Here is an 18,307-nt window from a genome sequence, read left to right on the forward strand (position 1 = left end):
ATGCAGAGACAGTGTTATAGTTGGAAAGATGGATGGGGTCACCATAGAATCTCTAAATTAGAACACAATAAGTTGGACAAACATTCTATTCTCACAGGGGAAATAAAAATAAAATGGGTTGTTTTTGGTCACACTCCAATTCAAAGAGTTGCCCTATGTAACGTAGTTTCTTCTCCTAGACCTATTAGTAATACCACAGTCTATGTGAGGATGGGAAATAATTGATATGTGAGTGAATATTTATCTAGTTAAATTGAATTGTCCAAATAGACATAGCTTTATAGAAAGTATGGTAGAAGTAGAAATAAAGTTGAAGTAAAGTTATCTATTGTAGAAGTACAGTTATCTATTGTAAAAGTAAAGTTATCTATTGTAGAAGTACAGTTATCTATTGTAGAAGGCAAGTTATCTATTGTAGAAGTACAGTTATCTATTGTAGAAGTAAAGTTATCTATTGAAAAACTTAAATATGTGAGGAACATTATTCAGGACATGCTTGAGTACTGACAGAATTCTAGAACTGGAGTTATGCAACAGAACCAGAAGAAGGAAACATATAGTACTCACTATCACCTTTAGAACAAACCCTTAAAGTAACTGTCCTGTATTTTCAGATTTCTATTAAATATTACCTATAATGAATTACAGTGGGTTAAGTATGTTAAAAAAGTACCCCAACAACAGAATGGTGGGTCACACTTTATTTGGATCGATGCTCTACAGATGGTCATAATATCCGCAAACTATCTGTTGATAAGCAACTGCTTGCTAAGGTTACGGTTAGGGTTAGAGTTAGGTTTAGAATTAGGGTTAGGCTAAGGGTAAAGGTAAGGGTTATAGCTAGGGTTAGGGTTAAGGTAAGGGTTAAGTTTAGGGTTAGGATAAGGGTTATTGTTAGGGTTAGAGCTAGAGTTAGGGTTAGGGTTAATAGATAGTTCGTTGAAATGTTACTGATAGTCTGTAGATAGTCTGTAGAGCATCTACAGATGGACTATCCAAATAAAGTGTTACCAAATGGTGTGGCAATATACCGGTCATAAAAAATATTAATGTGAGATGACCGCTGATTGGCCAGCTCAGCCAATGAGGCAGGATGACATAATTCTCTATGAGGAATTAGCAAGGATTTTTCAAACATTCTGTTTGAGATACAGGTTCGAGATGGGGTTTTTGAAGTGTTCTTTTCTCCAGTTTATGCTTTGGCCACAAATATGAGCATAAGACAAGTCAACAACACTATTTGGGTTAACAGAATATGAGATTTTTACTGGGCAGTTACTTTAAATCATTATGATTCATCATGTGTACTAACATGTGATCTATGGAACTTTTCTTGGAAGGACTTGCCAGGTTCACTGTCTCTCGTCCACATTTTCACTCAGCTCAGGCATGCATACTGTAAAATTGCCACGCTGTGTGATCTTCAATGCTTCCCATCCTCTACTAAAGTAGTCTCTTGTGACAGACTGTTACCATTAAGTATTTGGCCAGAGTGAACACAAGATCTTGTTCTTGGTGCCAAGATTACATACTGAAGCAACTTCAGTGTCCTACTGCAATATGCCAGAAGATGGCAGTCTTCTCAAACTAATGCTCCCAGTCAATTCTACAGTTTTTTACAATCACTTTGGCACTAATTCCAGAACCTTGACATCTTTTTTCAAAACTCTAGACACAAAACTCACAACCAATGATCAAAATGCTAATTTTTCAAAACTAACACTTTTTTCAATTGCTTGGATACAATACACATAAAACAAAGATAATTTGTTCATTTAACAAAAATCACCTGTTCAATATGACACAACTTAACATCAAAATACTACTATTTCAAAAGGCAATTCACACATTACATTTCAGATGAGTGTCTATTCATTTCATTACAATTATCCAACTATCAATTGATACAACTGCTCAAAATGATAAGTAACTGTTGCATTACTCTTAAAGCATGGTTGTATGGAAACAGACAAACAATATTCCATGTTTAGATCATGAAAGTTTCAAGATAACGAGATTCATTGTCACCAATTAGCGTGGAGCATGAACCAATTAGACTACATTATCTATGGATGTAATATTTCATCATCATTCTTTATCAGACACCGTTGCTATGGTCCCATGTACCACCTTTTCAGACTATCTACAGTATTGACAGTACTGCACTGTATGGATGCAGGCCCTTGTAATTGCTTGTCCAATTCTGCAAACTCGTTACTGATGATTGAGTTCACATTGTGGAACGAGTATATAAAGAATTGATTGGGATCCACTTGCAACAACATAGCGATACGTACTGTAACATGGAGCCGGCAGGTGATCCAGGTCACAATAGAGGTCAAGCAGTGGTGGGAGGAAGACGTGTTGGTCAAAGGAATGGCAGGGGACAAGCACCCCTTCTGAGAGGTGGTCGTGGGCCTCGTTTGAGAGGTGTGGGGGAACATGGTAGAGGACAAGGCCACGGACCAAGACAGCGGCAGCAACAGCAAAGAGTGTCCAATGAAATCCGAGCAATAGTTGTAGACCATGTCATAAATCATGGCATGACAATGACTGAGGCGGCTACAATGATACAACCAAACCTCAGAAGGTCAAACGTGGCCTCAATAATCAGAACTTTCCGCAATGAGAACCGGTAAATCGTCAGCATGCACTAAACATTATGCTACTCTCAATTGTCAAATGACTGCATACCAATGTGTATCACAGAGTAGGTGATGTGACCAAGTGTCTTCTTACTGTAATGTTCCCTGTAGAATTGAGACTAGGCCAAATAGGGGAGGCAGAGGCAAAATTCTGACTGATCAACAAGAGCAGGCTGTGGTCGATTTGGTTCGGGCCAGAAATGATATTCGCTTTACAGAAATTCGCCAGCATATCTTGGACAATGAAGACATGTTTAACAATGTGGAATCCATAAGTTTGCCGACTATTGCACGCATGCTGAAAAGGCACCAGGTGTCTTTAAAACAACTATACCGTGTGCCTTTTGAAAGAAATGCAGACAGAGTGAAGCAAATGAGGACTGAGTATGTTCAGGTATGTTCAGTTTCAAGATGGCTGTTGTAATAAAATTCCCTAATAATTCTACATTGTACAGTAATCAGTAAATCTCTTTCCAAAATGTATTTTTAGAGGGTGATGGAGCTGGATGCTGATGACAACCATCACAAATTCATATATTTGGATGAGGCAGGCTTTAACCTGGCCAAGAAAAGGAGGAGAGGTCGGAAATTCATTGGCCAGCGGGCAACCATCCAAGTACCTGGACAACATGGGGCCAACATTACCATGTGTGCGGCTATATCAGAAGATGGTGTGGTGGGACGCAGAACTCGTATTGGATCATATAATGCAGCTCTCCTTGTAACCTTCCTTGATGAGCTCGATCAGGTCTGTAGAGCTGATGGCGTGACCTATGTCATTGTGTGGGATAATGTCAAGTTCCACCATGCTCATATGGTGCAAGCATGGTTTCAGGCCCATGCACAATTTACCACCCTGTATTTACCCCCATACTCTCCTTTCCTTAACCCGATTGAGGAATTTTTCTCCACATGGAGATGGAAGGTTTATGATAGGCGCCCTCATGAACAAGTCATTCTGCTCCAGGCCATGGATGACGCATGCAATGACATCACGGCAGACCAGTGTCAGGCCTGGATTCGCCATGCCCGAAGGTTTTTTCCAAGATGTTTGGCTAATGAAAACATCCATTGTGATGTAGATGAGAACCTGTGGCCAAATCCACAAGACAGAGTTGATGAAAATGTAGAAGTACAGTAATCACTCCTATGTTTTGCTTTTTACAGTACAAGCAAGCAAGTTGAGGAACACTGCATTTGATGTTTTACAGTACTGTATTGTTTTTCATCAATATATTTCAGATTTTGTTCAATGATTCCACTGTGTCTGTAGTATTCTCTCTACTACTGCAGTACTTCTACAGGGATGTATTTACATGTAGTACCATAATGAAACGTGTATCACCTATTTTGTACTACAATATTTAATGATTGTACGAACAATGACACAGTGAAACTATCGGTTGCTTGTGTGTGGGTGATCTAAATTAACGTTTCATTGGTATTTCACAATACATTTGTTTTTTGAACCAATGATTGTGCAAGTGCAAGATTTCTTTAAAGATATGAATGCACAATGCAATGTTTTGAACATTGGACAGCCTGTGTTACAAGTGATGACCGTTTTGAGTTTTGTGTCTAGAGTTTTGAAAAATGAAGTTAAGGTTCTGAAATGAGTGCCAAAGTGATTGTAAAAAACTGTAAATTGACTGTACTCACTTAGGGTTTGTTTGAAAATGTACTGAGACCATCAATGCTACCATCAAATGTCCACTAGATGACAGCAGCCAACAGAATATTATCTTTCAGCGAATTCCCTCAACTACCATTGCCCCTGATTATCTCTTAGCTTCACAGCAACGCATAAAGCAATAGTGCACAGCAATAGAAGTACAGTGAGTATATTTTTAAGATCAGCAAAGATAATTCCCCTTGAAAAATTAAGCAAATAGTGTTCTGATGTTTTGGTAATATTCTGCCTAAACCAATAGGCCTATCCAGAACAGCATTCTGTACCTTAAAGGAAAACTCCACCCAAAAACTATATTTTGGTATTTGTTTGATTAGTCCGTTGTTGATATTGTCCCAAAAATGTTTTGCAAGTCAGCAATCAAGTTTTCAAGATATGTAACTTTCAAATACAGAAATCTAGCCCGTATTATGCATTTTGCATCATATGATGCTGCTTTTGGCATTATATGATGCAAAATGCATCATACGGGCCAGATTTCTGTATTTTGAAAGTTACATATCTTGACAACTTGATTGCTGACATACAAAACATTTTGGGACAATATCAACAATGGACTAATTAAACAAATACCAAAAGATAGTTTCTGGGTGGAGTTTTCTTTTAAGGTAAACCAATATAACTCATAATTCTCCTATAGTGATGCTACGTTGTGGGCTGAACACTTCATGTCAGCACATCTTATCTTAACCCTCCCGTTGTCCTAGGGTCAAAATGACCCGCCACTGTGTTGAACCAACTTTATTTAATTTTTATATTTTTGGGATCATTTGTGAGAAGGAGGCAGTGAGACTTTAAAGAAAGTATCACTGCCTCCTTCTCACAAATGATCCAAAAAATATAAAAATTAAATAAAGTTGGTTCAACACAGTGGCGGGTCATTTTGACCCTAGGACAACGGGAGGGCTAGCTAAAGTACACTCTAGGCACTTCCCAATCTGGCTCCAGAGAGATCATAGTCTCTTCAGAAGCCATCTGTCATCATTACAGTACTCTATCCTCAGGCTAAATTCAGTTGGTGAAGCCCTCCTCCCCCTTCTCCCTCCACCATTCCTTTTTAAACCCTACCAACATTGAGTTTTGGGACTGAACAAATGTCCCCTTATTCAATCACACTTCACCAAGCATGACCATCAAATCCATTGTCCATCTGTTCTTCATAGACAGCAGAATGATCATTGTAATTAACCACATGAAGAAGTCAAAAAATCCCCTCAGATTCCAGTGGAAACGTGACTTTCTAGGACAGGCCATATTTGCTGTATTAAATCTGCACCGAAAATAGCATTGTGGGAATATGCTGGATACTGCACTGACTGAGCACAATTACGCTGACAAATTACTTGTTTTTTTTCATTCTGGAATTAACTCGCTACAGTATTAAATCCCCCACTGACCGAAAAACAACATTTCTATATGAAACTTATGAGAATACACAAAATATGCACAATACTCTACCTTGATGCAGTTCAGATTACTCCAACAATGACTCTCCATCATATCTACTGAGGGAAATATTACATATTTGGTGTGGGTTGATGATAATGTTGTATGGTTTTTCTATCAGTCTAGGTTATAAAGATTACTTCAGCCTCTATACAAGCAAGACCGCCAAAGGGAACATCTTTTACACAAAGGTTCTCAGAAGTTAAACCGTTATGAGACACCAAATATTTGTAATTCTTGAACAATATTATTTTACACAAAGGTTCTCAGAAGTTAAAGCGTTATGAGACACCAAATATTTGTGATTCGTGAATAATATTATTTTGATTTAACTTCATTTCTATGTTTCCCATTCAAAATTGTACTGTTAATACTTTCCTTTTTTGTTAATTTAAAAAAGGAGACTTCAAAAGGAGAATATAGGGGAAATTCTGAGAACTCCACAATATTGTCTCCCATTTCCACCGTGAAGCTCTCCAAAACATTTTGATCCTGAACGCTCGACTCCCCCCAGAGACACACAGACCCTAATAAAGTCTGCTCAACATCCTGGTCTCATCACCCCACAATCCACCTCCTCCGGTCTCCGGGGGCGACAGATGATCCTGCTACAATGCCAGAGGCTCCATGAGGTTCCAGCCTCTCTCACCCCCCTCTTAGCACACAGGACACTAGGGCTCGTATTCAATGGGGGAAATTCTAACCCGAGTTAAGCGCGCATAAATGGAACGCAATTCCCTTTAAATGCAATTTTCTCACTATGAATATTCTGACCTTGAACTTGAAGGAAAACTCTACCCCAAAACTATCTTTTGGTATTTGTTTTATTAGTCCATTGTTGATATAGTCCCAAAATGTTTAGCATTTTAATGTTTTCTTTAAGTTTAACTCCACGAGAAAATCTGTTGGCCAGCACTTGGGAAACTTTTCAGCGGTTGAATGAAATGTATTCAGCGCCCGCAAGGGAACCACGTCTGCAAAGCCCGTTACGCACCTGCATAAGGTAAGTCTGAATACCAACTGCTGAGAAGTGCGTGGAAAAAGTCGTGCATAGGAAAGGCATACATTTCCTAAGTCTGAATCGGGCCCAAAGCGCAAATACAAATCTAGGATCAGAACCCCCCCTGTGCAGCACTTCTACTCTGAGACACTTTATTGATATGACTCCAGACCTCCAGCCAGCCAGACCTTCGGTCCTTTATTTACTCAGGTCCAAGGTCTCCTCCTCCTACTCCTCTCATCTTGGATCCTCCTCTGCTCTGTACCAGCTTTCACAACTTCCTCTCATTCACCTGGGCCAGCCTATTGTTGTCTTGCTTCATGAGAAAGATTAAGAGAAAGAGAGAGAGAGACATACAGACAGACAGAGGGAGACAGAAACACAGAGAGGGACAGTACACGATGCCCAAGGTGACAGGCAAGAAAGACACAAACAGTGTCATTTGTACAGTGATGGAAATGGTGCTAAATTGTCAGACTTGAGCTAAAGTAAAGATGCCTTAGTAGAAAATGACTCAAGTAAAAGTGAGTCACCCAGTAAAATACTATTTGAGTAGAAGTCTAAAAGTATCTGGTTTTAAATGTACTTAAGTACAGTGGTGGAAAAAGTACTAAATTGAGTAGAAGCAAAAAGTAAAGCAGACAGGGGCACACTCCAACACAGAAATAATTTACAAACACAGTATTTGTGTTTAGTGAGTCTGCCAGATCAGAGGCAGTAGGAACGACAATGCGTTACGTTGATAGGATTGGACAATATTGCTGTCCTGCCTGAGCATTTGGGTGTCAGGGAAAATGTATGGAGTAAAAAGTACAGATTTTCTTTAGGAATGTAGTGGAGTAAAAGTATTCAAAAATATAAATAGTAAAGTACAGATACCTGCAAAAGCTTCTTAAGTAGTAGTTTAAAGTATTTTTTACACCACTTCATTTGTATTTACCTATTCAATGTCAGAGCTGCCTGGGCATGTTTAAATTTACGGCCCGTTTAAATCTTGGTTAAGGGTATTAATGGCTAAAGCCTCAGTGAGAGTGACCTTGAAGCACTATTATGGACTGTGAACCCTCAGTCCAAGGCTATTACTTTGGATATGATCACATCTCCTGCTGGGATCTGGCACTTGGGCCTGTGTCCTGAGTCGCTGGCCAAGGAGGAAATCCCCTTTTTAATGGCCACACGGAGCATTATCACATAGAACCTGGATGATATGGTCAGCTCAGCCGTTATGCACGCACACGCGTTAGCACACACAAACACATGCACACTGTAACGAAATGGCAGTTATTTGACATACAGTGATTTGCACTGATGCAATATTGTCAGTAATCAAAATTCATCAATAGTCACTGAAATTATATTAAAAATGTTCCATCTTTCAGTAATTTACTTCACATTACTTTTCCCAGCTAGCACATAATGTTCTGAGAACCATAGAGCTTGGTGAGAGCGTGGCTGTCCTATGGTTATTTTGCATCCAACCTTCCCACAACTTTTTCTATTCTCTATCTTGTTAAGTGTGTTCATGTGTGTTGGCTGCACCCACTCATTGGCCACACCTGATCTTAATTAGTGCTTGTTTCCTTTGATGGGGTCTGTTTGAATAGACAAAAAATAACAGCTTTTTTTCCATGCGTTAAAAAACATGGCATGCTGGCTCCATCCTAGTGGCGCAGTAGACTAATTCCATGGATAGAGAACAGTATAATATAAGTTAGAATCTCACTGATGATGTGTCACAACAAAAAATAAATATGTTTGCATGATTAATGCCTAAAGAAATGAATTTCTATGTGTCCTATCTGTGCTTGTAGATTTAAAAAATGTGAACCCAAATCAAGCTAGCAGTGTTACTAGCAATGTTTTATTGAAACATTCAGTGAAAGTTTTAAGGAAGTTATTAAAAAACCTCCAAATAACCTATAATTTCCATTCTCAGAGCATTAATATAACCTCCCAGGAAAACTTAAGCAACCTAAAAATAAATGTTCCCAGAACAGGCAAAATGTTTACTTCTGTTCTCAGAACGTAAAAAAAAAAGAAGTTATATTTTACCGGTTAGGAAACGTATGGCTTCGTTCACACAACCAATGTGAAGCTGAAAACATATGTTCACACAACTTCCAAGGAACCAAATGTGCTAGCTGGGAGGACCCCAAATGTAAAATGATTTCAAGCTCTAAAATTGGGAAATGCATGTGAAAGGATTGTTTTCACAGCTGTGCACTTGGCGCCAACGCTTTAGGCTGGAGTAAATGGTATGTGTCAGGCAAACACAGTTCAAGAGAGGGACAGACTTTATAAGGATGCTGTAAGCAGCGATGGATGGATGATGTGTGGAGCAGGTTGAGTTGTTGATTAGCTAAGATGAGAGGGGAGGTTGGGAGGAGATGGATGGGGTTGCTTGTCGCACTGTCATCGATTCGTGGCCTCGTAGTCATCTGAGTTTATATCGAATAAAGCATCTGTAATGAAATCATAGTCCAGTGCGAAATGCATGGATTGCTCTTTGAGGCTGTTATGCAGTTTGAGTAAGGAGGTTACTGCTGGTTCCAAATCTAATGTCCCCAGAAGAGGAGAGGAATTCCCTATGGTGGAACCGAGAGGTTGAGGGAAGTATTTCATGCAAAACCTCAAAGCACATATTATTTGAGACACTGCATTGATGAAGAAATTAAATGAAATATGTTTGTTTCTCTTGTTATGTCCTCTGATCTTCACAGAGAAACAGAAACATCTACCAGGTTCAGACAGTCCCGTCACTAGTTCAGGCTGAGGGCTTTGTGTGTTAAATGATTCTAAATAAGTCTACACAAATGATGCAACATACTATAAGACCAGACATTCATATATTATGGAATTCCCTATTACAATAGCCACTTGCAAAAACAGCACTAAACATAACCGCTAATACTGTGTCCTGTATAAATATATACTGGTAATACTGTAGCCTGATTTATGAAATACACATGACATTTGTTGTTATTCCCAGCAAGCCATGGAAACAAAAACATTTAAGTTTGAGTGAGAGCATAGAAAGTCTAGTAAGTGTGCTACGCTTTCTAACAAGAAAGTGAATGAAAAAATCTTCCAAGTTCACTGAGTATTTTATTATAGGCTCAGGCTATGGCTGCTCATGCCAGCACTGGCTGATTAAATGCTGACAAACTGATTTGGTAACAGGCAACTCCCACCAAGGCTCAAGAGTTTCGGGAAAGAGACTTGTATCATACCGAGGATAATTCTGAAGTCACATGCAATAGTGGGTAAATCAAAACAACTTTTCTGTGTTTGGGAATATTGAGCTACTCACTGCCCTGTGGTCTGATCTCACCACTGGCACCACTGCCTGCCTGACTGACTCACTGCTTCACAGACTTTAGGATATGATTGTTAGAGTGACTAAGCAGGTAGGTCCCTCCCTTTGCCATGCACTTCAACAGACCACTTCAAAACAAGCATCCATACTGTTCCATGTTAACAGAGGTTCTGGGAACAGAGGGTCAATTAATCGTCCTAATTTAGCTTTTGCAGGTCATTAAATCTCTTTAAAAATGAACCAGCAAGTCAAAGTACCCAGTCTTTTATCAACAGACTATTATTAAATGACTTTAGGGAAATTGAGAGCTTTTAAATGTAAAATCAATTGTATTTAGTGATTAAAATCAATTGTGATTAAAATCAATTGTATTTAGTGATTAAAATCAATTGTGATTAAAATCAATTAAAATCAATTGTATTTAGTGATTACTCACACAACATTTCTGTGAGCGAAACATAGAACAAAACGTGTCTTGCCTGGCCAAGGTGAAAACAAGGACATGAGCAATAGCATGTGCTTAAATATAGGATCTTGACTGTTCTTGTATTCCTGTTACAATGAGTTGACTGTCTAAGGTTTACTGGAAGACGTTGGTCAAGGTGCATTCTTCCCTGCTGACTCAATGGGAAAGGCATCGAACACAGTAAATCACACCAGCTCCAATGTGTAGCTAGCCCAACAAACAGTGGTTCAGACAAATGATGTATAGGCATTAACAAACATTCTGTATTTCATCTCTCTGCTGTCCCTAAATCAAATCAAGATATCGATGCTTGTACAGTGAAATGCAATGTAATCCAAATGATTCTATAAAGAAAAATGGGTCACACTTTATTTGGATAGTCCATCTGTAGATGCTTTACAGATGGTCATACTATCAACCAACTATTTGTTGATAAGCAACTGACTATCTGTTGATAAGCAACTGCTTGCTAAGGTTAAGGTTAGGGTTAGGGTTAGGGTTAGGGTTAAGGTTAGGGTTAGAGTTAGGGCTAGGGTTAGGGTTAGTAGATAGTTAGTTGAAATGTTACTGATAGTCTGTAGATAGTCTGTAGAGCATCTACAGATGGACTATCCAAATAAAGTGTTACCAAAATGTTTTTGTCTCTTATATACTGTTGGCTGGCTATGTAGTGATTTAATACATTGTTTGGGTAAATCGATTAACATTCTGTGGGGAACCAAACATTTCCTTTTCAAGTTATTTCCATAAACATTAGCAGCTCAGAGATCGGGGCTTTCAGTGTGGTATTGAAAGGTGATCTGGGAGGCCAGCTGTATGGTCTCCAGGGCTGCCATCCCTCTCTCTCGGCCTTCTGGTGATGAGTACTGTGGATACGCATTACAGAGAACACTCTGGCCAAACATTTATCTCATAAATCTACGGGCGCAGGAACACTAGCCACATTGCTTAAGTTCACGGGCTCAGCCTTTCAAATCAAATCAAATCAAATGTTATTTGTCACATGTGCCGAATACAACAGGTGTAGACCTTACAGTGAAATGCTTACTCACAAGCCCTTAACCAACAATGCAGTTTTAAGAAAAATAAGTGTTAAGTAAAAAATAGATTAGTAAAAAATAACAAATAAATAACAAATAATTAAAGAGCAGCAGTAAAATAACAGTAGGGAGGCTATATACAGGGTACAGAGTCAATGTGCGGGGGCACAGGTTAGTCGAGGTAATATGTACATGTAGGTAGAGTTAAAGTGACTATGCATAGATAATAAACAGAGAGTGGTAGCAGCGTAAAAGAGCGGGTGGGTGGGACAATGCAAATAGTCCGGGTAGCCATTTGATTATGGCTTGGGGGTAGAAGCTGTTAAGAAGCCTTTTGGACCTAGACTTGGCGCTCCGGTACTGCTTGCCGTGCAGTAGCAGAGAGAACAGTCTATGACTAGGGTGGCTGGAGTCTTTGACAATGTTTAGGGCCTTCCTCTGACACCGCCTGGTATAGAGGTCATGGATGGCAGGAAGCTTGGCCCCAGTGATGTACTGGGCCGTACGCACTACCCTCTGTAGTGCTTTGCGGTCGGAGGCCGAGCAGTTGCCATACCAGGCAGGGATGCAACCAGTCAGGATGCTCTCGATGGTGCAGCTGTATAACTTTTTGAGGATCTGAGGACCATGCCAAAAATGTCAGTCTCCTGAGGGGAATAGGCTTTGTCGTGCCCTCTTCACGACTGTGTTGGTGTGTTTGCACCATGATAGTTTGTTGGTGATGTGGACACCAAGGAACTTGAAGCTCTCAACCTGCTCCACTACAGCTCCGTCGATGAGAATGGGGGCGTGCTCGGTCCTCCTTTTCCTGTAGTCCACAATCATCTCCTTTGTCTTGATCACGTTGAGGGAGAGGTTGTTATCCTGGCACCACACCGCCAGTTCTCTGACCTCCTCCCTATAGGCTGTCTCATTGTTGTTGGTGATCAGGTCTACCACTGTGTCGTCGGAAAACGTAATGAATGTGTTGGAGTCGTGCCCTGCCATGCAGTCATGGGTGAACAGGGAATACAGGAGGGAACTGAGCACGCACCCCTGAGGGGCCCCCGTGTTGAGGATCAGCGTGGCAGATGTGTTGTTACCTACCCTTACCAGCTGCGGGTTACGGCTTACCAGCTACAGGTCTGTAGTCATTTAGGCAGGTTACCTTAGTGTTCTTGGGCACAGGGACTATGGTGGACTGCTTGAAACATGTTGGTATTACAGACTCAGTCAGGGAAAGTTTGAAAATGTCAGTGAAGACACTTGCAAGTTGGCCAGCGCATGCTCGGAGTACACGTCCTGGTAATCCGTCCTGGTAATAATGTTGACATGTTTAATGGTCTTACTCACTACTACGGCTACGGAGAGCGTGATCACACAGTCATCCGGAACAGCTGATGCTCTCATGCATGCTTCAGTGTTGCTTGCCTCGAAGCGAGCATAGAAGGCATTTAGCTCGTCTGGTAGGTGCGTGTCACTGGGCAGCTTGCGGCTGTGCTTCCCTTTGTAGTCTGTAATAGTTTGCAAGCCCTGCCACATCCGACGAGCATCGGAGCCGGTGTAATATGATTCAATCTTAGTCCTGTATTGACACTTTGCCTATTTGATGGTTCGTCTTAGGGCATAGCGTGATTTCTTATAAGCGTCCGGGTTAGAGTCCCGCTCCTTGAAAGCGGCAGCTCTATCCTTTAGCTCAGTGCAGATGTTGCCTGTAATCCATGGCTTCTGGTTGGGGTATGTACGTACGGTCACTGTGGGGACGACACCATCGATGCACATATTGATGAAGCCAGTGACTGATGTGGTGTACTCCTCAATGCCATCGGAAGAATCCCGGAACACATTCCAGTCTGTGCTAGCAAAACAGTCCTGTAGCTTAGCATCTGCGTTATCTGACCACTTCTTTATTGACCGAGTCACTGGTGCTTCCTGTTTTAGTTTTTGCTTATAAGCAGGAATCAGGAGGATAGAATTATGGTCAGATTTGCCAAATGGAGGGCGAGGGAGAGGTTTGTACGCATCTCTGTGTGTGGAGTAAAAGTGGTCTAGAGTTTTTTTTAAACATGCTGGTAGAAATTAGGTAGAACGGATTTAAGTTTCCCTGCATTAAAGTCCCCGGTCAGTAGGAGTGCCGCCTCTGGATGAGCGTTCTACTGTTTGCTTATGGCCTTATACAGCTCATTGAGTGCGGTCTTAGTGCCAGCATCGATTTGTGGTGGTAAATTGACAGCTACAAAAAATAAAGATGAAAACTCTCTTGGTAAATAGTGTGGTCTACAGCTTATCATGAGATACTCTACCTCAGGCAAGCAAAACCTTGAGACTTCCTTAACATTAGATTTTGTGCACCAGCTGCTGTTTACAAATATACACAGACCGCCACCCCTTGTCTTACCGGAGGTGGCTGTTCTATTTTTCCGATGCAGCGTAAACCCCGAAAGCTGTATGTTATCCATGTCATCGTTCTGCCATGACTAGGTGAAACACAAGATATTACAGTTTTTAATGTCCCGTTGGTAGGTTATTCGTAAACGTAGTTCGTCTAGTTTGTTATCCAATGATTGAAGATTAGCTAATAGGACTGATGGTAGAGTCAGATTACCCACTCGCCGTCGGATCCTTCCAAGGCACCCTGACCTAAGTCTCCGATATCTCCATCTCCTTCTCCTGCGAATGACGGGGATTTGGGCCTTTTCGGGTGTCTGAAGTAAATCCTTCGCGTCCGACTCGTTAAAGAAAAAACCTTCGTCCAGTATGAGGTGAGTAATCGCCCTCCTGATATCCAGAAGCTCTTTTCGGTCATAAGAGACGGTGGCAGAAACATTATGTACAAAATAAGTTACAAATAACGCGAAAAAACACACACAATAGCACAATTGGTTAGGAGCCCGTAAAACGGCAGCCATCTCCTCTGGCGCCATTCACCGTGTTTTCTCACTTTTATTTGTGTTTTGACTCTTTATGTGAGCATTCAAAGGACCAGAGGAAGTTTCCTCCCTGTTTGATTAATGAAGAAGACCAAATCAGTTCATTAGTCACAAAGGGATATGTGTATGTCTGTGGTGCATTGTGTGTGTTTGTTTGTGTGTGTGTGTGTGTGTGTGTGAGTGTTTACAGTATGACTGTGAACACGTGTGAGTGAAATCGATTAAGTGTGTGTCAGTGTGTAAGTGTGTGGACATGGACACTACAGTACAGAACAATACATGTATAACATACACTACCTATACAAAAGTATGTGGACACCTTCAAATTAGTGGATTCGGTTATTTCAGCCACACCCATTGCTGACAGGTTTATAAAATCAAGCACACAGCCATGTGATCTCCATAGACAAACATTGGCCTTGCTGAAGAGCTCAGTGACTTTCAACGTGGCACGGTCATTGGATGCCACCTTTCCAACAAGTCAGTTTGTCAAATTTCTTCCCTGCTAGAGCTGCCCGGTCAACTGTAAATGCTGTTATTGTGAATTGGAAATGTCTAGGAGCAACAACATCTCAGCCGGGAAGTGGTAGGCCACACAAGCTCACAGAACGGGACTGGCGAGTGCTGAAGCACGAAGCGCATAAAAATCGTCTGTTCTCAATTGCAGTTGCAACACTCACTGCCGAGTTCCAAACTGCCTCTGGAAGCAACATCAGCACAATAACTGTTTGTCAGGAGCTTCATGAAATGGGTTTCCATGGCCAAGCAGCCGCACACAAGCCTAAGATCATCATGCGCAAAGCCAAGCGTCGGCTGGAGTGGTGTAAAGCTCGCCGCCATTGGACTCTGGAGCAGTGGAAACACGTTGTCTGGAGTGATGAATCACGCTTCACCATCTGGCAGTCCGACAGACGAATCTGGGTTTGCATAGTGCCAACTGTAAAGTTTGGTGGAGGAGGAATAATGGTCTGGGGCTGTTTTTCATGGTTTGGGCTAGGCCCCTTAGTTCCAGTGAAGGGAAATCTTAACGCTACAACATACAATGACATTCTAGACGATTGTTACACCAGCCTTCGCTTTGGCTGCCCCTCCTATACAGCTCAGGCGTTCGGCGTCGCCAGCCTTCTAGCTGTTGCCGAACCTGCTGCTGGCAAACTCCCTTCACTCATCAACCCTGGACTTGTCTCGTCATCATTACACACACCTGGTTCCAATCCCCACTCTATCACTGTATATATACTCCCTCTGCCATTTGTCTTTGTCGGTCATTGTAAATGTTGTTTGTTTTCCTGAGAGGTATCGCGCCGACAATTTCCTGAGTACTTTACATTTTGCACTGTGGGTTTCGTCCCGCTTTAAGCTATGGTGCTTTAATAAATTCAGTAGTATAAACCTGCGACTGCCTCCTGCCTGCTCCTCTCTACACTTGTGACAACGATTCTGTGCTTCCAACTTTGTGGCAACAGTTTGGGGAAGGCCCTTTCCTGTTTCAGCATGACAATGCCCCCGTGCACAAAGCGAGGTCCATACAGAATTGGTTTGTCGAGATCAATGTGGAAGAACTTGACTGGCCTGCACATAGCCCTGACCTCAACCCCATCGAACACCATTGGAATGAATTGGAATACCAACTGCGAGCCAGGCCTAATCGCCCAAAATCAGTGCCCAACCTCACTAATGCTCTAGTGGCTGAGTGGAAGCAAGTCCCTGCAGCAATGTTCCAACATCTAGTGGAAAGCCTTCCCAGAACAGTGGAGGTTGTTATAGCAGCAAAGGTGGGACCAACTCCATATTAATTTGGAATGAGATGTTCGACAAGCAGGTGTCCACATTCTTTTGGCTATGTAGAGTGTATGTCTATCTACTGTAGGTGTCACAACTTTAGCCATTGAAAACATGATATGAGAAATGGTTATGCAATACTAGCACCAAATCAGACAACAATCAAAACCAGACCTGATCCTGTTTTATGAGGGTGACATAAAACTTTTAAACATTTACAAGGACTTTTCCATTGTGTGTGTGTGTGTGTAAACAATCCTCATTACTCTGGAGATGATATCGGTCTATGTCGTAGACCCTGTGACATCATGGAAGTCTTCCATGTAGCAGAAACAAGAACATCCACCACATGACAGAAATCTGGGCTGATGTGGTTCCCCAGATTACAGCTCTGTGCTGTGAAGAAGATGCTTTATAGAAAAATAAATGCCTTCTAATTTATGGTTTGTCAATGAGAATTATGAGTTGGGAATGGGTGTGTGAAATTATCAGAAAGGCTTTCTGAATATAGTTTAGGCAATACAAATACGTACCATTTAGAGCTGTGTGGATTTTCATTGCACCAATTGGGCCTGAGCAGGGTAGCATTTATAACTCTGTCTTCCAGATCACAGTGTTACTTGAGGAAATTTTGACAAACACCTCTGAAAATCCACAGCAGTCCAAAACAGACCCCAGCTGGATTTGTTCATACAGTTATGCCCCTGCCCTGGTTGAGTTGGCAGGCAATAAGCAGTATACATCATTCAGGGAAATATATTCTTCATAAAACATTATTACAATGCCTTGGAAATCTAATTCCCAGTAGCAAGGCAATTAAAACAATTGCTAATTGCTTGTAAGGGATGAGATGCATATTGTTAAGACAGAAATATTATTGGATTCCAAAATGTGCTAACATTATCGCTTGTTCCAAGTTAAACAATCTGGACACATATTTCACTTTCTCCCTCCTACAAGTGTGCTAATTTATCATCTATACATTTCCAGAGCACACAGGCTATGTCACCAACTGTATATCATTGGCCAGTGTCTTGGAAGCTGACAATCCAAATGCAAGGTTACAAATCAGGCAAAATCAATTTCATTCAGTCTGAAAATGCATGTGATGTTTTCATTTTGGGGGAGTGGACTAAATTATGAAATTCCAGTGGATTTGTCATCCCAGAAGTTTAGTATCAGGAGGATAGTGCTGTTTGACGTTTTGCTTGCAAGTGATTTTTCTTACAACCACTACACCAAGAAGATAAAACAGCCATTGTGAAATATTTGATTTTGGTTTGTATTGGCTGCTCCGAATGTTGATCATAAGATGTTTTGCAAATCCAGTGTAATTTTAGACCTTTTCCTCATAACCATAGCCACATGTTTAATAACAATTGCAAGTTGTTCTTATTTTCTCTACATAAGGGAATTTTGAAGATCCAAGCAAAGCCAATAGTGGTTTTAGCTGCAAAGCAAAATGTTACACTCTTATTATTGTGTGGTTGTAAAAACTATTTGGGGTTAGAGGATTAGGCTTGTCTTGACACTGATATTATTGCAAAAACTATTACAACTGTTTGAATATCAAAAGCATGTACGTCGTAACCACCAAACAATATGGGCAAGGATAATATCACTGTTCAATTTGACACAGTTTGAGACCAACTAGAATAATAGTTTAAGTAAAAAAGTTATGTCAGTTTGAGTGTAATCTCGGCACCCAGAACCAAATTAGCTACTCTGTTGAAGTCTGATTAGTTTGAGTGGATCTTTTGATTAATATGCTAAAATATACCCCTTACGAAAGTTTTTTTATTGCCCTTTTTATAGATCATAGCTTACAGATATTATACTTTATAGTTAAATTGAAATACTCTCCCATCTAAGGTGCTGAGAGACTTGCTCAATCCAAGGTGACGATGAAAGTCATCCTCTAAAAAATATGCAGTTCTGTGTCCTCTGGCTGACATTCAGCAGCACGCAGTCTTCCCTCTCAATCTGTTGAAATGTTATCAACCCGGCAGGAAT

The sequence above is a fragment of the Coregonus lavaretus genome (genome assembly GCF_964263955.1).
Source record: "Coregonus lavaretus genome assembly, chromosome: 9".
Lineage (NCBI taxonomy): Eukaryota > Metazoa > Chordata > Actinopteri > Salmoniformes > Salmonidae > Coregonus > Coregonus lavaretus.